This window comes from Beta vulgaris, chromosome 9 (genome assembly GCF_026745355.1).
Source record: "Beta vulgaris subsp. vulgaris cultivar EL10 chromosome 9, EL10.2, whole genome shotgun sequence".
NCBI classification, from domain to species: Eukaryota; Viridiplantae; Streptophyta; class Magnoliopsida; order Caryophyllales; family Amaranthaceae; genus Beta; species Beta vulgaris.
This window is the reverse complement of record NC_079210.1, coordinates 12,202,636-12,217,199: the sequence shown is the minus strand read 5'-3', so window position 1 is coordinate 12,217,199 and position 14,564 is coordinate 12,202,636.

Here is a 14,564-nt window from a genome sequence, read left to right as displayed (position 1 = left end):
ATCCGATTTTTTTGAAAATCTGATGTGGTTCTTAGGACCGCATCAGATTTTCTTAATTTTTTTATGAAAAAAAACGAAAACCACCTCAACCCTTGGCCCTTGGCTCATTTACTTTCACCATAATCCCAGCCCACCCCACTCAACTCACTAAACCCTAATCCTCTCCCCTCTCTCCTCACTCAACTCAACCCTAATCCTCTCCCCTCTATCCTCACTCCACAACGCCCTCTCTCTCTCCTCACTCCACCCACGACGCCCCCTCTTTCTCCTCACTCAACTCAACCCAAATCCCCTCTTCCCTCCTCTCTCGCTCCTCTTCCCTCCTCCCTCTCAAACCCACGACACCGCCGTTGTCTACACGAGTCTTCACGAACCCACGAATCTTCACGAACGCCGTTGTCTGCACCAGTCGAAGACGAATTGAGGACGAAGCGAACGTCAAAGGCAAAGCTTGAAAATTTAGTCGAATCTAGAAAGGTTCTTTTTCGTTTTTTTATCGTTTTATATTTTAGATGAAATTTTTGTCGAACTTAATCGAATCTGTAAGTTATAATTTTTTTTCTTTTCTTTAGTTTTTTTTGTAATTTTCGTTTATTATCTGTAATTTATATTTTTAGTTAGATCAAGTTCGTGTTTTTTTTGTAAGTTTCGTTTAATTTATGTAATTTACGTTTTTTAGTTGGATTTAGTTTTTTTTATTTTCTTTCATTTTCATATGTATTGTTGTTTAGTTAGATTTAGTTTATGTAATTTATATAATTTTCGTATGTATTATTATTGTATATATATACACATTTCGGTTATATGTATATATATATATATATGTATATATATATATATATATGTATATATATATATATGTATATATATATATATATGTGTGTGTGTGTGTGTGTGTGTGCGTGTGTGTACAAAATGGCGTACACAAGCTTCACAATTTTCGTTGGATTTGGTCCTGCTTTGTTGTTGCAGACCTGCAATGCAAAGCAGGTTTTTTTTTTTAAATTTCATGACCCTGAAATCGGATACGGTCATGCCAAAACCGCATCAATTAGTGAGAAACTGATGCAGTTTTGGACCGCATCAGTTTGTCGTTCATAACTGCTACGAGCCCATCTAATACGTATCAAAATCGCATGAGTAGGCCCGATTTTGACCATATCAGATGGACTTTTTTCCACTAGTGAGTAAACCTTCAAGAACCTTCTCGCTTGTAAAATGACAGTCAATTTCTATATGCTTAGTTCATTCATGAAATATTGGATTTGTAGCAATGTCTAAAGCAGATTGGTTGTCACAATGAAGTACTACTGGCCTTAAACTTGTGATGCCTAGTTCTTCCAATAACCCGACCACCAAGTTACTTCTGATGTTGCAGCTGCCAGAGCCTTGTACTCAGCCTCAAAAGAGGATTTTGAGACAATGCTTTGTTTCTTTGATTTCGAGGTGATTGTAGACCCGCCAGGCAACAAGTTATAGCATGCGATTGATTTTATTGTGTCCGGACAGGAAGCCCAGTCAGAGTCTGAAAAGGCTTGTAAACATAGCTCTTCAGTAGCCTTTAACAAAATTCCTTAACCAGCAGATTGAGAAACATATCTCAATGTATGTTGTAGAGCATCTTAATGAGATGTTCTGGGATGTTGCATAAACTGACTGAGACTTTGTACTGCATAAGCTAGGTTTGTTCTGGTTGTAGTGAGGAAATTAAGCTTTCCTACAAGAGACCTATGATGCTCTGGATCTTGTAACAAGTCTCCAGGTTCTGCTGTTAATTTAACATTTAATGGGAGAGGTGTAGAAGCTTGTCTAGTAAGATCAAAGTCACAATCAACTAATAACTCCTTGGTGAATTTGCCTTGACTAAGTAAAATTCAAGTAGGAGAGTAACCAACTTTTATACCAAGGAAATAGTTGAGCTTTCCAAGGTTTTAAATGCTGAATTCATGATGTAAGTGACTTTTAAGGGTTTCGATCTCAGCTTCATTAGTGCCCATTACTATGACATCATCCTTATAAACTATTGCAACACATATATCTTCATCTTGCTTTTCAATGAAAAGATTGTGATCAAGATGAGACTTATGAAAGCCTTGACTTTGTAACGAATGAACTAATTTCTCATACCACTGTCTTGATGTATGTTTTAGGCCATATAAGGACTTTCTAAGTCTGCAAACAAGATTGGAAGGATAATCCATGCCCTCAGAAACTTTTATATATATACCTCTTCTTTTAAATCCCCATGGAGAAAGGCATTATTCAAATATAATTGGAATATTGGCCATTTCTTGCTTGCTACCTAATAAGGCTTCTCACTGTGCTCATTTTGACAACTGGACTGAAGGTTTCCTCATAGTCAACCCCATATTTCTGATTAAATTCTTAACTACCAACCTAGCTTTGCATCTCTCTAGTTCCCCATTACCTTTGAGTTTAACTTTGTAAACCCACTTTGAAGCAATTGCTTTCTTGCTTGGTGGAAGAGAAACTAGTTCCCCAGGTTTTATTAGTTTGAAGGGCTTGAAGTTCAGCAGCCATAACACTAACCCAATGAGGGTCAGTTAAAGCTTCAAAGTAATTACTAGGTTCTGTAAAATAACATTATTGTGAGATAAAAGTTTTATAAGCAGGAACGAACTAAGAAAATGAGACAAGGTTACACCAATGAGTAGGAGGATGGGTAGCAGTTGACACATTGCATTTGTAATCTTGTAAGTAAGTATTGGGTTTAGATGGCCTAGTAGATTTTCTAACAGGTGGTGGTATAGAATTTAGATTGTTAGAGAGACCAACTAGTGAAGAGAGAAGAGGAATAGAAGGAGTAGTAGTAGGATGAGAAGAAATAAGTAGAGAAGAAGAGGGATTTGAATAAAATGGGACAGGAGAATTAGGATCAAGTGAAGAAGTGTCTATGGAGGTAGGACCAGAAGACGAAGAAGATGAAGAAAGAGAGTGATCATGTGAGGGAAAAATAGTAGAATTGGAAGAAAAATTAGAAGTGTCATGAAAGATAGAAGGAGAACAAGATGGTTAGTAGATTGCATTTGTATAATTGTAAGAAGGCTGGGAATGTTTGTGAAATAAATGGTATAGGAAATGTCTTTCGTGAAAATAGACATCTGCTAATATTAACTTTGTTACTATCAAGAACAATAATCTTTGTAACCCTTTTGGCTCTCTAAATAACCAAGGAACACACAAGGTGTGGCTAGTTCTTGCAGCTTAGATCTCCAGAATTTAGGTGTAGAAACATAACATAGACACCAAATGTCCTGAGATGAAAAACATTAGAAGATTTTCCATGTATGTAGCCTGAAATATGGAGTATCAAGATTTATAGCTTTAAAGGCAGTCTGTTTATCAAATAAGCAGCACAAAGTACACAATAACATATCTATCGGGGAGCCTAGCTTGAATATACAAGGCCCTAGCTATTTCCAATAGGTGCTTATGTTTTCTTTCGACAATCCCATTCTGCTGTGCGATATTGCTACAACTAGTCTAAACTGAGATACCTAGTTGAGCATACCATAATTTCATATCACCTTCACATAATTCACCAATATTGTCAGATATAGCACATTTAACTTGAACATTGAACTGTGTATGAACCATCCGAAACAACTTCTTCATAACAACAAATAAGTTTTATTCTTCAAGAAATCTATCCAAGTAAACCTACTGTAATCATCCACTATTTTGAGGAATTGAGTATAGCCAATAGTGGTTTTTACAGTGTGAGGACCCCATACATGAATATGTATCAGTTCAAAAGGTCTAGTTGTTTTTATTGAACTTTTAGGAAAAGAGACTCTAGTTTGTTTGTCTTTGGGACAAACTTGACATATGATGTCTTGCAAAACAAGTTTTAGTATCATAAGAAAGATTTAGAAGATGTAATTAATTAAAAGGCAAGTCACCTAGTCTAAGATGCCAAAGTTTGGCACTATCAATAAAAGCAATAAGATAACGTTTACCTAATTAAGTAGAAGAAGCTTCAGGATTCTTCTTGTCTGGAACAGTGTAGAGACCAGCAAACAACCTACCAAGAGGAGTCAGTCTCCCTTTCTGAGACGATATATAGCAATTATCATGAGTGAAATGCAACTCACGATGTAGATCTTTACACAATTTATGCACAGAGATCAAGTTGAACTTGAATTGTGGTACATGAAGAACATTTCGTAAAACAATGTCATCATGTAATTGAAATATGCCAATGTGTTTGATAGAGACTCTACTATACCATCAGGAATGGTAATGAAATTATCCGATTTAATACTTTTATATTCAGAGAAATAAGATATGTCAGAGCAAATGTGGTATGTTGCACCACTATCAAGAAGCCATTTAGTTCCAGAGCAAGAATAAGACATAAACAGTTACCTACTACCATAGCATGGCCAACATCTTAAGAATTTGCATTAGTGGACTAAGCAGATTTCAACATGCTCATAACCTGGTTGAATTGCTCCATAGAAAGTGGGGGACCAGGTAATTCATCATCAGTATCCATATCAATGACTTCATCGGATGGTAGAGTTGCGACTCTTTTGTCTTTGAAGCCTTTAAAGTTTGCTGGATATCCATGCACATTAAAGCATCTGTCAATGTTATGTCCTAGAACTTCACAATGAGTTCAATAATACCCGGTGCATGGTTTGTCATTTCGAGCATTGCTTGAGCTCCTTAAGCCCTTAGGATAAGTTTTGTTGAAGTCATTGTTGTACTTCTGGTTATTACCAGAGAATTTAGATTCATTGAACCTTATTTTAGCCGTCATCAAGTCCATAGAATCAGGTTATGAAGTCAGAGAAAGTTCCTTGTGTTTTTCCTCCTATGCAAACAACCTATATGCCTCTGTAACCTTTGGAAGGTTTTGCATCATCAACATGTTACCTCTGATTATGGCATCTGTTCAAAGAGTTTCATCATGAATTAAATAACCATCTTTTCTCAATATCTCTCATATAATATTTTAGTCAAGTTACAAGAACAGTTGTTGCAGATGCAGTAAGGAAGAGGATGAGCTTCATCTATTGCTTCCCAAACAGACTTGATGCTAGTAAAGAATTCAGGCACATACTGATTTCCTTCTTGATGTGTTTTGGATAGCTTTTCTTCTAAAGCATATATTTGAGCTAGAGAAGTGTAACCGTAACGTTCTTCAAGATCTAACAAAATGTCTCTAGCAGACCTCCTAAACATAGCACTACCATCTATTGCTTCATCAATATTGAACAAAATCCAGGAACATACTAGATCATTGCATCTAGACCAAGCCTTATATTCATCAGAATCATCATCAACAATTGATTTATGTGTTTCATTAACAAAGCCAATCTTATTCTTTGCTAAAAGAGTTAAGAGCATGGGTCTTTTCCACCTAGTATATCCATCATCATTGAACTTAAAAGAGATAAGTTGTGCAGAATTTGCATTAGATGGATGAATGTATAGTATATACTAGTAGGATTTTGATTTAAAGGTAGTGGAGGTGGATTATTATTGTTGCTATTATTGTTGTTGCTAACATAAGTAGGTATGATTCAGGCTAATTAAAAGGAAAAGATGTGTAGAGTAAAAGGATTTTCAGATAAAAAATGCAAATGAATCGAACTTGCAATTACATCAGATTGTGTGAATTCTTTAAAGTGAAAACAAGGAACTACTGAAGAATCTCAAGCAAATTTTAGCAATAAAGAAGAAATGAGTCTAAGAATGAAAATAAAGATGATTAAATAACAATTTCTAATAGATTTCAGAAGAATCAAGAAAGTATGAATCAAATCTAAAATTAAGAATCTAATAATCCTAATTTCAGATTTTTAGCATGAATCAAATAATTTCAGATGAATATGAATGAAAGAACTAGAATGATTTTGACAATTGCTCTAGTTTTGATGGAAAAAACTGAGTGAATTACACCTGATTCTGCAGAATTTCAGCTAGATTGAATACAACAATATTTTTCAGCAACCTCAAACTAAACAGAAACAATGCGAAATTTCAAAAGATTTAAGCAAAAAATGTCCTCGGATTCGTGATTTTGCTCTGATACCATGTCATTTTATCAAGCTTGACTTTAATGTTTTAGAGAAAAGAATAGAGTAGAGAGAGAAAATCATAGAAATCTTATGATTAAAGAATGAATTATTACAAGCTCTAGATTATAGGAGGGAGATATATAAATACAGTAAGATGTTAGGTATAGTAACAATCTATAACTAACTATGATGATATGGCAAACTGACTAACTAACATCATCAATATGTTAGTCTCTAATAGGTTGTTGGGTGGGAATAATTTCATTTTATATATTTATTTTCATGAACTTTCATGAATTATATGGTTATATGATCATTGTGAGTTTTTGTGGTTTGCTAAAAAATGTTTTTTAACAGCCATGGTTATAAGTTATAAGATGTTTAGAATAGATTTTATGTTCTTATGGTTTCATTAATGTATGTTGCACTTTCTCATCTTTGTGCTATGAAATTTGAGTTATTGTTATTACTATACATGAAGTATTTTCTTTTTCTAGAAGAATGGCGCATGATCACCTGTTGTGAAGCGTTATTTAATGATTTAGTGAGGTTTTAGTTACAGAGAATGGGTTATTGTTGCTGCTACTGCATGTTTTCTTCCTCCTTGATTGTCGGTGTAGAGTTGTGGTATAATTTTGGGTTAATATAGCTTTGCATCATATCTCTAATGCATGAGGTGAAGAGTAAAATTATATCTCGTATGTGACAGGCTAAAGGCATATCACATGATCAAAAATAACCTAAGGTCCACTAACTAGTAGTTAGGAAAGTCATGATGCAATCCACAGGGAGATAGCTATAATATTATATTTGAACTCTAATATCGTACTAACTAAATCAGATGAAAAGGGTTGGTATACTGAACTATACAAACAACAAAATTAAGTATGAGGGAATGAATTAATAAAGAATTAGGATCATGGATCACTATGCGTAAAATTCGAGAAATCAGGGACGAATAACAACTACATAATAAGTCAATTTACCTAGGGAACATGTAATTGCTCTCGAACATTACTTCCCTCAAAGATCACCTAGCCTCTCTCGCATGGTCAAGGATCACTCTACTTAATTGAAAGCCTATACTTTATCTCTCCTCTCGAAGAAGATAAACTTGAACGATTCAACCATAGGAATCAATTGAAATAAAAAGCAATTAGACTAATATATCAATCCCTCATTGCATACATAGATCCCTACAACCCTAGAAATAAGACTACTTACAAATGTTTAAGAAAGCAATAACAAAATTTATAAAAAAATTCATACATGGAATAATAGCAAATAACTAAGAAATGAATCGAAGAAATAATAGAGAAAGCAATAGAAAAAATTACCAAATTGAAGAACTACATTGAACTTGTGAATAATCCAAAGATCTAATCATGAATCCAAAGAGAAAAGCAATAAACTAAGGTTTGTGAATCACTCTAGAGAAAACTAGGAAAACAAAAGGTAAACAAAAAATTCTCCAGCAATATTTTGATTTTCCTATTTATACTAAACCTAAAACAGATACGAAAAGTTAAACAGAACTAGCCCAAAAATATAAAAATAGACGTGTAGGGTCCACAGCCCGATCGGGCCAAACACGCCAGATAAAATCGGGCTCAGCACTTCGGTCTTAGCACAAAATGAATCATCTCCCGATGTAATCAGACTGCTCAAACTTCATTAAAATCACACGTAGCAGCGGACATAAACACGCCCGATGGAATCGGGCAACCCGCCCAATCAGGCTTTAACAACGGATAACAGTTGGGTGAAGGACGCCCGATCGGGCCCGCAACAAAACTCTTGGTTGGCACTTGTGGACACTCACTCGGGCTTAGGGCACCCGATGTGATCGGGTCGTTGCTCTATTCTTCTCGCTTGGCTTCAACTGCCAAGTCTTCAATTCTTCTTTTGTCCAAGGGCCTCGACAAGTGTCCTCAGGACCTCGAAACTCAGCATATGAGCCTTCAGACCTCTCCAACCCACTGTAGTGCTCATAGAATGGCAGAAAATAGGGAAATAATTCCCTAAAGCCTACAAATCAACACAAACCAGAAACCACAACTAGATGGATAAAGTTAGCATAAAATGAATCCTAAGAGCACCATTGACACACATTTTAGCTTATAAGTAGGGGGAAAACTCTATATAAAACCATAACATCAAACTCTATTTTAATGAATTTATGTTGAATAATGCTAAAATTCATTAAAATAGAGAGTTTATGTAAATTCCAAAAATTATGTTCATATAATTAATTTGAATTTTCATACTTAAAATGTTTACATACGAGAAATTAATTCATGTAAGAGGAGTTTTATGTGATTTTAAGGTTAATTGATATGAATAGCCCTAAAATTAATTAAAATAAAGTTTTAAATTAATTTTCAGAATTAGGCATAAAGCAGTTTATGTTTTATTTATTTTGATCACTAAATTATTTTACAAGAAGTTGTAATTTAATTTAATTCTACAAAAAATAAAATAAAAGGGAGGAAGGAGAAGCAACCACGACTAGGTGGCATATCCACCAGTTGGTGGGGCCACGGTGGCTACTCCAGGTGGTCAAGGGAGCGAGGGAAGCCAACGGCTGCAGTAGCAACATGGAAGCTGCGGGAGCAACATCGTGGCTTGCTAGCCACGTTTTACTGGTGCCCACACTAGTGGAAAAAAGCCCATCTGATGCGGCCAAAACCGAACTTACTGATGCGATTTTGGTCTGCATTAGATGAGCTCGCATCCGTTCCCAAATATTAACTGTTGCGGTCCTGAACCGCAACAGTTAATCATTTACTGTTGCGGTTTTGGGTCAAAACCGTAGTAGTTAATAGATTAACTTCTGCGATTTTAACCCAAAACTGCAGCAGTAAATGATTAACTGCTGCGGTTTTGACCCAAAACCGCAACGGTTGACCACCCCAAAAAACTATTTATTTTTTTTTGGATTTTTCATTATTAATCAATACAAAATCAATAATATATATCAATAATCATTTTATTAAGCATATTATGCTCAATTGAAACATAACATAAATAATTAGATACATAAGAATATTTACTATATTTTTAGTATCATACTCAACTATAACTATATACATAAATATTCAAGTTTAAATCATATAGTAGATTATTATTCCAGCAATGCTTCCACTGGCTCCAACTTTCTCCAAAGTGTATGACATGCCAAGACACCATGACCCTGTCACCTTGGTACAAACATCAGGAGTGTTCATCTACTACAAACAACAAAGTATGGCGCTAAGCAAAGAGTAGTTCAGTAGTTTTAGATGCAGGACTCAAGACAAACCTACGTAGTACGAGAAGACAGGAAAAGGGTAACAAAACTAAAATCCTATCACCTTGGTACTGTGACAGCATAGTATACCACGATGAACTGCACAACACAAAGTTCCCTAACACTAAAAGCAACACAACAATATGCAATACTAGCGAATTCCATTGATTTTCTTCATAATTCTCTTAAATCATTAATACCATTACTTGGTGGCGTGCTCTATTTTCCCAAGATGGATTTGATCCACCTGATGCCTCCAGTATCCTTGTGAATATCCTTGGGGCCTTCATCGCCTTCTAGAGGAGGGTCAGCCTATGGAGTCTTGTGAAGTTTGCTAACATCGTAGCCTTCCTCGACTGCCTTCAACACCACGTCATGCAATACCATCGCAAACATTAGAAATGCATGTAAATAGAAAATATATCATGCAATACCATCACAAACATTAGAAATGCATACCCGTTACAGCATCGCTTGATTTAGAACCTGCAACAACTTTGCGGAATTCAAACAAACTGAAGCTAGAATATTCAAAGAGCTTGATGATTCCGGTAAGTTCCTGGGGATAGTAGGGATAAATTTACTAACAATAACATTCATAAAATACTAAAAATTTGAAATTCGCATATCCTAACAAATAGAAATATAAAATATAAGAGGAATGTTAAAGCTGCAGACCTGCCGCTGCAGGTTTGCAACTTTTTTTTTAGAATTAATTTCCACATACTGATGGTTCTCATGTAAAATCACATCAGCACTAGTGGAAAAATAAAGAAGGGCTGCGCTAAAAAAGGCCCTTAGGACTGCGCTTTTTGACAGCAGCCCTTTCAATAGCAGCCCTTCACTTTTTAAGTAGAGCTGTGCTTTTCAAACGTAATCCTTCAAGCTTAGAAGGGTTGCGCTTTTAAGGTAAAAGCGCAGCCCTTCCTACCAAAAAAAATATAAATAAAAATTTTTTTTTTGACATTTTTTTTACTCATATATTAATCTCACATTTTCTGAATTTTAACATTTGCATTAAACCTTAAAGTAAACCATCCAAATCCAAAAGAGGAATAGGGTATATGGTCAGGAAAACTAAAACTAAAACAGGAAATCAAAAAATATTATCACATAATTGCAGAACGAAAATGAAAAAAATGAACAAAAACTAAAACTAAAATACAGAAGAACGAAATTGAAAAAAAAGGAACAAAAACTAAAACTAAAATACAGAAGAACGAAAATGAAAAGAAAAGGAACAAAAACTAAAACTAAAATAAAGAAGAACAAAAATGAAAAAAAAAGGAATAAAAACTAAAACTAAAATACAGAAGAACGAAAATGAAAAAAAAGGAACAAAAACTAAAATACAGAAGAGAAAAAATTATAGATATGAAAATACAAGAACATTAATCAGAACAAAGATTAAGAAATTATAGACTTGAAAAACGAAAAATCTATAACTTGTGGTTGTCGTTGCCGGAGTTCAACCTGCGTTCAGTGAATAAGGAAGTAAAACTTACGGGATGTTCTTGTGCTTGCGATTATAAAACAGTGTAGTTCACATTGCTAGTCTAACCCCCCATATGTTTTCCAACAAGATAACGTTTTGCAGTTACTTGAGGTAGCATAAACACCACTAACGCGCACGCAACCGTCGCGACGAGAGGTGGAAACCTCATCGCTGCTGCCACTCTCACCATTATTACGTCTGGTCGCCGGAGTTCCGTCATCCGCCGGAAAATTCATTCGAGGTTCCGGCGGAGAAGACGATTCATCTTTATCAGCAGCTTCAATTCGATCTCGTCTTCCACCAGTTGGTTCTCTTAATCTTCTTTCTGATTCTTGGGATTTTCACTTCGATCGTTTTCTTCCTGTATGATTTTTTTTCACCTCTCTAAATTTCAATTCAAATTGGTATTACTGTAAAAAAAATGTTGTTTGCGCAACCCTTCTTCCGATGCTCTCTTTGTTCCTCTTTTAAATTGCTCTCAAATTAAGCAAACCGTAATTTTTGTTTTTTTCTGGGGTTTTGTTTGGTGGATTTTTTGTTGATATTTTTACTGATACAAGAGGGAGGGTGAGAGAGAAGAGAGAGAAGAGGGAGGGTGAGAGAGAAGAGGGAGGCGTGAGAGAGAGAGGAAGTGAGGGCTGCGTAAATTCTTTTTAAAAAAAAGCCCATAGAAGGGCTGCGCTTTTTTAAAAAGCGCAGCCCTTCTGTAACATTCGGGCTGCACTTTTTTAAAAAGCACAGCCCTTCTGTAACAGTAGGGCTGCACTTTTTAAACAAGCGCAGCCCTTCACAAAACAGGGCTGCGCTTGTCTATTAAAACGCAGCCCTACTTCAACGAAGGGCTGCGTTTTATTCAAAAGCGCAACCCTACTGTATAGAAGGGTTGCGTAATGAAGAAAGCGCGGCCCTTCCTTTTTTTTCCCTTAGTGCAGTATGTAGATTTAGTAATGCGGTTTTACCTTAAAACCGCATTAGTTAATATGATTAACTGATGCGGTTTTAAGGTAAAACCGCATAGTTGATATGATTAACTGATGCGGTTTTAAGGTAAAACCGCATCAGTTAATCATTTTCTGATGTGGTTTTGGACCGCATCTGAAAATATTTGTAAGCTGTTGCAAACCCATCTGATGCGAACCAAAACCGCATAAGAAAGGCCAGTTTTGACTGCATCAGGTAGGGTTTTTTCCACTAGTGTACAAATCTTGGGATTACTCCGAATTTATGATGAAGGTTACAAAATACGCTTTCACACAGAAGCACTTCTAAAAACACTCTCAAACACTTCAAACCTATGTTCAAAAACCTACAATTTTCATTCAATCTCCATCCAAGATTTAAGATTGCTCTTTTGACGGATCGTTATACAAGACCCAGGCAACAAAGGCGTAATTCCTTAGGGTCCATAATATTTCATTTCCAATACAATTTTTTAAAGTTACTAAAACATTCTTTCATGATGTATCCCAAAATAAATCATGCCTATGTATTTAATGTTTTCATCGCCTTCATATGTTTATTTTTGCTAATACAGATCTAAATAAATTAACCCAAAATCCAATTAGGTTTATGAGTATTCCTTTAAAAACATATTGGCGAATTTGTTTTCAAAACGAATTTAAAACAAAAACTTCTATAATGAGATAGTCAAATTTGTGCTCAATCTGCATTGGCAATAAAAGCATACATAAAAGTACCAATATGACAACTTTCGTGGTAATCATCCTAAGTCGGACAAGAAGGTGTTTTTTTACCTCCAAAACAACTTTTTTTTTTTTCGAAAATGGACTTTGCTGATCATTCTTAAGGGACACGAATAACGAAAATCCGATCGAAACAAGTACCAATATACCAACTTTCACAGTAATTATCTAGAGCCGAACAAAAAGGTGTTTTCAACCTCGAAAATGACATTTTTTAAGAAAAAGTACTTTGACTATCAAGATAGGGCATGAGTCACGATAGTTCGGTCAAAACAAGTACCAGTATGCCAACTTTCACGATAATCATCCCAATTGAACATAAAGGTGCTTTTGACCTCGAAAACGACGCTTATGCAAGAACGAATTCAACCTTCTTTTTTATTTTTAAAAAAATTATTTTTATTTTTAATATTTTAAATTTAATTTTAATATTTTAAATTTTAAGTTTATCTTAATTTTTGTTAAAAGAACCTATTATGAGTTGACACTATCTACATTTACTTGTTTTTTTAGGTTGCATCCCAATTTGACTTACTCTAGGAATAGTAGGTGGAAAGGTTGATATATTAAAATGTAATCAAAATATAGTATTATTTTGGGAGAATTGGTGAAAGTTTGTATTATTCTTTTTAAATCTTCCTATTACAGATAATACTGTTTAAATCATAAAAAAAGGAAAAATTTCATAAACTACCTTTCATAATCAATTTTTTTTTTCAAAAAACTACCTTTTAAAAATTTTCTTTCAAAAAACTACCTTATGTAACAAATTTTTTCAATATACTACCATTTTACCTTAAATGGGGTTTAATCTTTAATAATTAAGTCACTGTAAATTGCTTTTCTTTCTTCCCCTTTGGTTTCTCTCTTCTTTTCTCACTACCTCACCGGCAACAATAATTATGACAATTGTCATTTATTGATTAGTATTAGGTATAAACGTAAAATGGTAGTATATTGAAAGGAATTTGTTATATAAGGTAGTTTTTTGAAATTAAAGGTAGTTTATTGAAAAAAATTTACTATAAAAAGTAGTTTTTGAAAATTTTCCTACAAAAAATGATTGTATCATATAAAATTGACCAAACAAGTAACAAAAATAATTAAAAGAGACAGTCTAATTTTAACATAAAATTAGACCTAGTCAATAAATGGATTAAACTAGTCACCGAGAAAAATTAACCTAATCACTATTGGGCTAATTGTTTTTTTTAATATTAGGCTTACTATTCCCTAATTTTAATTTAAAAGTATGCATTCTCTTACAAGACAAACTCAAAAGGTAATAATATCATACAAAAATGGACTATATTAAATAAAAATCGACTATATCATATGATAACTGGTGGGAGGGGAGAATGAACATGAGGGGTGGCAAGTGAGGCTGTGAGGGTGAAGATGAGGGGTGGCAGGGGAGGAAGGAGGGAGGGGAGACGAAAAAGAGATGGTAAAATACTAAAATTGATAAAAGAAAAAATATTAACTAGTAATATCAGTCACCAATCTACTAAGATCAAATTTTTTAAAAAATATAAAATAAATAAGACCAGTAAAAAATAATAAAAAATTAAGACTATTCCTTTTAATTTTTCTTAAAAAGAAAAAGAAAAAAGTCCATGGTAGTATGATACACCAAAACAGACAACGAGGAGATTATACGAGCACTAAATAATCAATTAGAGACAAATAAAGAGATAGACAAGATAATCAAAGACATCCGAAAATTAGCTAATAGCTTTAATTTTGTTAGTTGTAAAAAAGTTAAGAGGGAAGAGATCAGTTTAGCTCATAATCTAGCTACTAAAGCTAGAAAAAGCTAGCTTCTTTTCTTTCCTTTATTGTTTCTTTTACCCATTGTCAAAAAAAAAAAAAAAAAAAAAAAAAATGATACACCAAAACATAAATAAAATGGCGCTGTGTTCACGTTAAAAACGAAAATCTCATCCATCTTTGATTTATTGTCTTGGAGACTCGGGCGGACCCACAAATGTAACTGTACAAAACTTTCTCTCTCACCTATCCGATGT